The sequence below is a fragment of the Lemur catta genome, chromosome 17 (assembly GCF_020740605.2).
Source record: "Lemur catta isolate mLemCat1 chromosome 17, mLemCat1.pri, whole genome shotgun sequence".
NCBI lineage: Eukaryota > Metazoa > Chordata > Mammalia > Primates > Lemuridae > Lemur > Lemur catta.
Window position 1 is genome coordinate 29,032,341 of NC_059144.1, and position 6,000 is coordinate 29,038,340.

The 6,000-nt window shown below is 52.5% G+C and overlaps 1 protein-coding gene across 2 annotated transcripts in view; it reads right to left on the reverse strand.

Moving 5' to 3' along the window:
• The window catches only part of SLC23A2 (solute carrier family 23 member 2), a 110,147-nt gene extending 104,406 nt beyond the window's left edge, over positions 1 to 5,741 (reverse strand). The window contains exon 1 of one of the 2 annotated variants that reach the window (XM_045529049.1): positions 5,659 to 5,741. The gene's annotated coding sequence lies outside the window, so the exon portion shown is untranslated. The remainder of the gene's footprint in view (positions 1 to 5,658) is intronic. The other variant, XM_045529048.1, reaches the window with a different exon arrangement.
• Positions 5,742 to 6,000: the final 259 nt, after the last annotated feature.

Consider the following 6,000-nt stretch of genomic DNA (forward strand, 5'->3'; position numbering starts at 1 on the left):
TAGTCACCTGTGAACTTCCTAGAAATGCAAATTTTCAGGCCTCACCCCAGAACTTCTGAATGGGAAACTCTTTTGGGGATCCACCTTGTCAGACAAGGAAGGGTTTGTAGTTAACCCCCAGCCAGGTGATTTGCCCTTGGAGAGAGCAAAGGATTTCAGCCAGCACTGCAGGAGTCAATAAAGCCAAGCCAAATCTGAGGCTGAAATGCCAACTAAAGTAGAATATGTGAGAAATGGCATTTTCTCCCTGAAGGCCAAGGACGCAGCAGTGCTTACGGTCTGGAGCAGGGTGGAGAAGACCACCCTTGGAGACCCAAGGAGACACAAAGCCTCTGTGATGAAATGATGGTCCAGAATGAAAAAGCTTATGCAAACATACTTAAATGAAGCTGGGGTATGTATGTGTTCGCTTGAACAAAGAGAAGCCAGTTTAAAAAAAAAAAAAGTCTAAGTGTTGGGGGGGGTGGCGGGGAGAAGATTCCTACAGGAAGAAGAGGGGGAACTAACAGAAGGAACCAGGCTGGGGTGCACAAAGGAAAACACTGTAGCCAGGAATGAAGCTCGGCAGATGAAGGCAGGGCAAGAGTAGGGTCCTGCTGGCCTTCAGCCTTGGCCTCCTCCCAGTGCCCCTCCACCCTGCCCCAGAGTTTTCTAAAATGCACATCTGAACAAGTCATTCCCCTTCTGGGAGTCTGGCCTTCCAAACAAAATTCAAGCCCCATGATACAGTGTCAAAGGACCTTCCCACCTCACCTCCATCACATCCTCAACATCCCTCCAACTGTCTGGACCCAGTCGCCCCCTCGCATGCCCCTCCACCTCTGCCCTTTGCTCACACTGACCCTGCATCTGCAATGTCCTTCCCACCTTCTCCAGCCCAACCCTACCTTCAATCCCAAGTCCTTGAAAACCATTTGGAACACAGAGGCACGGTGTGAGTAGAGTCTAATGTTGAGTTTGGCAATCCACCAGCCTAGTGTCAAATCATGACTCTGCTACCTGGTGACACCATGACCTCGGGCAAGGAGCTGCCCTCCTGCCACACCTCAGCATCCTCAGCTGTAAGATGGGAATAATTAAATAGCTGTCCCAGAGGGCTGCCATGATTGAACATGAGTGAACACACAAAGTGCTGGGCAGAGCACCTGGCACCCAACTGATGCTGACTTCTCTGCCCTCTTCTATACCAACAGGAACTTAGAAACCCAGAGCTTCGGAGAAGCTCTGGGAACAGTGTTCTATCGGTGAGGGCCCCATGCTCTAATGGAGCATTAAGAGCAGAATTCTAGACTCAGGAGTTCACTTAGAGAAGTTACACGAGCTCCAGGTCCTTCATGGATAAAATGAAGGTCCAGAACCGCCCTGCCTGCTGGCTGTCAGAACTAGCAATAATGACCTCAAGTGCCCAGTACATAATCCATACCCGTGGGTGCCACCACTGTTTCACTGGCCCTGTCACATAGGATTCACTGTCTTGTCTTCTAGGGCCCCTATATTGCTTACAGAGGCTCCAACAGAGAAGGCCATCATAATAAACCGCACTCGCATTCAGCTGAGAAGATGAGAAGACTGAACTCTGTAAGAGTCACACACAGAAAAGAGGAGGCAGTCCAGCTGGGTGACCTCCACCAGGTACTCAGTGAGATGCCCAAGGAAGCCTGAGCCATCAGCTGCTTTCGGCACAACCTGCGGAAAGACCTCATGAGTAGAAAAGGCCTTCCTGAGCATTGACCAAAGAAAGCCACTTTCCCTCACGGAGGGAATCCATGGAGGGCCCTAGAAAGGCCTAGATCTGAGGTCAAAGGAGAGAGAAAGACAAAGGACAGAGAGACTTCCCAAGGAGACTTACATGTGCATTGAGGACAACCTCCCCCAAACATCCACTCTCTCCTTTCCAGCTCAGGTAGGGTTGGCATACAACTAAACATGCCTGAAACTGTCCCCTCGGGCATCTCAGTTAATGGCCACTTTCTTTCTAGGTGCTCAGGCCAGAAACCTTGGGGTGCCCCTCCACTTTCTTTCTGGTCCATCAGCAAATCTCCTCAGCCCCACCTCAGAATCAGACCACTGTCACCTCTGCCGGACACTAGCCCTCTGGCCGGTCTCCCTGCTGTGCTGCCTTCAGTCTATTCTCACACAGCACCAGCCACAGTATGCTTGTTAAAAGCTGAATCAGTCCACAACCCTCTTTTACTCAAAACCCTCCCATGGCTCCCATATCCCTCAGGGTAAAATCTACAGGCCTCACTGGATCTGCCCCTCCTTGTCCCTCCAGCCTCAAAACTAAATTATCTCCTCCTGACTCAGGGCCTTTGCATCACCCATTCAGAATGTTCTTCAGATATCCACAGGCCTCGATTCCTTCACAACTTTAGTCAAAGATGACGCATGCCCTCCACTATGAAATGAATTGTTCCGCCCCCTCCCCCAAATTCATATGTTGAAGCCCTAACCCCAAGATGTGACAGTATCTGGAGACAGGACCTTTAGGAGGTATTTAAGACTAAATGAGGTCTTAAGGTGGGGCCCTGATCTGATAAGGCTGGTGGTTTTATGAGAATACAAATTTGTCTATTTGAAGAAAGGGCCTTTAGTAGGTAATCAAGGCTAAATGAGGCCTTTAAGGGTGGGGTCCTGATCTGATAGGATTGGTGGTTTTATAGGAAGAGAGAGAGAGAGAGAAATGGCCCAGAGAAAAGGCCATGTGAGGAGGGAGAACGTGGTCACCTACAAGCCAGGAAGAGAGCCCTCATCAGAAACCAACTTGACCAGAACCTTGACCTTAAACTTCCCAGACTCCAGAACAGCAAAAAATAAATTTCAGTTGTTTAAGCACCTGGTCTGTGGTATTTCCTTATGGCAACCTGAGCAGCATAACAGACCCTCCCTCCCTGTCTATCCTTCAACAATGTCAGCTCCCACTCCAACACCGAATACCCCAAATCCTGCCAGACTTATTCTTCATGGCACTAAGTCTCATTGTCTCATTGTCCAGTGGGAGCTCCCTGTGAGCAGGGACTCTCCCTGCGGCATCCGGAGCACCAAGGATATTGATCGGCACAAATTAGGCACTCAAACCATGTATTAAATATGTGAAAAGCCTATGAAAGGTGCAAGCTGAAAGCAGACTTCAATTATGGGAGAACCGACAACCTAGAACCTGTGACAAAATAACAGGCTCTAAATAGCAAAGCCAGAGAGAAAATGAGAACCGCAGCAGAATGCACAAAGGGCTTGTTTAAACCCGGTCGCAGTAATGCACGGCTTAACCTGGAGCAGGAAGGTTCCCTACTGAAAGAATGAAAGAAAGCCCAGACACCAGGCCCTCTGAGGAGAGAACAACTGGAAGAACAGCAGGGTGTGAAAACGAATTAATGAGGTTATCCAGCATCGGGTATGTGGCGTTTTATAGGCAAGGCCTAGAAACAGGTCAGGGGCCGAATGTAAGATGTTTAAATTAAAAAAGTCTAAGAGGATTAAATAAAAATACATTTTTAAAAAGCTTTCATTTACAAGTACAAAGCGCCATATAATTTCAAATTATTACTGCTGACTTAATTCCCTTAACCAAAATGGGAAAATTCCTTAAGCTACCAGTGGTACCAGAAATGGGTCCCCAAATCCATCCCAGGTTTGGCTATCGAGGATAGCAATAGCCAACTCAGATTTGCAACACCCAACAAACTAGACCTGTGGCTCTGGGAGGGGGAAAAAAAATGAGTTTTATTCAATAATGATTTGTTCAACAGTACATGGCATGGAGACTGAGCGAAGGATGAATGGATAGCTAGCTGCACGAGCTTGCCGCTGGGACACATAACTCATTTCCGCAATGCTAAATCCACTAGACTTTGCTATGAAAATGAGATAGGTAGTATGGCATGAAACTCAGCAAAACCCTCTACAATAATCTAACCAGGTACTTTCATAAGCATTTTTTAAACATCCTAACAGATGTTTAAACTAAGCTTAATGGACTGTGCCACAGTCAGAGAACACAACTGCCATGTAACCATCTAAAAAATTGCCAATACAAAAAGTTCCTAAAATACCTATTTTCTTTAAAAAAAAAAAATCATTCTCCAAGCAAAAAAACCAAAAGAGAAATGCTTTGATATTAAAAAGAGAGAAAAAAAAGCTGGTTGCCATTTTGGCAAAGGAAATAGTCTAGAAAGCAGATACCTCACGCTCAGTATGTCATGTGGAACACGTAGTTGGCTGGACACACCCACCGCCTCCTTTTAACTAACAGGTGTGCCATGAGGGCCTACGGTGTACACACCCACCGGTGCCCAAAAGCTATTATAAATAAATTTTAGATGAGTGAAAAGAACAGTAGTAATACATTCACAAGTGACCCTGAAAGAGCCAACCACAACCCAGTACAGAATTCTGAATTTTTGAGCTGAAAAGGCCCTTTATAAATCTCACCAGGGTCAAACACCTTCAGGGGAAGCAGGCAAAGTCATGTGCAGAGGTGAAAAGGCAGGTGTAGACAATTGGAAATGGTGAGGCCCGAACTCAACAGCTCTCAAATACAAAAACATAAAAAGGAAAGAAAAAAGAAAAATGCTCCAGCCACCCTGACTCCAGCCTTTCGCTTTAGAGAAGAGGAAACTGGCTGAGGGAGGTCACATGGCCAATTAATGACAGCTCAAACCAGGCTGTCTCGGGACTCCAGGTCCCATGCCCCGGCACATCCCGGGACTTCTCTGCACACAGATGACCCAAATGTCAGCCGGAACAGCATCGATTCCCTCCCGTCTCCCAGCAGTGCAAGAATAAAAGTAACGTAACGCTACTGCAAATGCCCCAGACGCAGAACGCCCTTCTGGGTGACTTTCTTCCACCTGCAGCTGCCCTCGTTTACCCTTTGCCCTGACAATTGATGATTTCCCATCAGTCATGCTTAAAACCCCCCAGCCTGTAGGCCGAGTTCCCATCAGCTACCCATACAAGGGGACATCTAGGGGCAAATGAAGGAGAAAATTCCGCGCCCTTAAAGTAGTCACACTCGAAACGTCAATTTCTTTTTCCCGAAAGGTGGCAACAGGGAGACTTGCGACCCCCGGGGACAGGCCAGAGAGAAAGGCCCTGGGGTCGGAGCAGCCGCTTCTAAAATGACTTAGCGCAGCCTTTGTAGGAGGGAAGAAAGCAAGAATGTAAAAGGCACCCCTCCCTCCTCGCCGCCCCTCTTGATGGCCCCGAATTCCAGGGGGCGCGGGGATGCCCGCACCACCACCTGGGAAGGGCGGGGGGAGCGACCCCAGGACACGCGGGCGCAGAGCCCGGGAGGGGGCGGGGGCGGCCACCCGGGCCCCGGGGGGACCCCATTTGCCTCCCCGGAGCGCGGCCTGAGGGCCCGAGCGCGCTGCGGCTCCCGAGGCAGGCAGGGGTGGGGGCCCCCGGGACCCGGCCGGGCGGGGCGGCAGGCGCTGGGGGCGGCCGGGCATCGCAGGCCCCGGGGCCAGGGTGGCCGGCGGGCGCGGGGCCCGGGGAGACCGGTCGGGGTGGGGGCGCGCAGGCCGCGCCGCGGGGTCGGTGACAGCGCGCCGGGGCCGTGCCAGGCCGGCCTCGTGGGCGCGGCGGGCACCTCGCGGCCCGACCGGCAGGTGCGGCCCGCGGGCCGGGCGTGGGGCGCAGCGGCCTGGCTCTCACCTGGCTGCCGCTTGCTGGGTCCCCGTCCTGCCGCCGCGCCTCGGCGCCGCAGTGCCAGCTGCCGCCGCCGCCGCCGCCGCCGCCTCCGGTCCCCGCGACAGCCGCCTGCAAAATGGCGCCGCGGAGGGGCGGGCCGGGGGCGGGGAACCGCGGAGCCGCCCGCCCCCGCGCGGGCCTGGGGCCCGCCCCCGCCCCCTGCCCTCGGGCCTCCCCAGGGGAGGGGCTGCCCCGCGTCCCCGCGTCCCCGCGCCCCCGCGAGCGCTCCCCGAGCAGCCGGGCCTCGCACTCAGCTCCCCTTGCCCGTTCCTCTCGTTTCCCTCCCCGCGCAGAACGCTCGCCCCC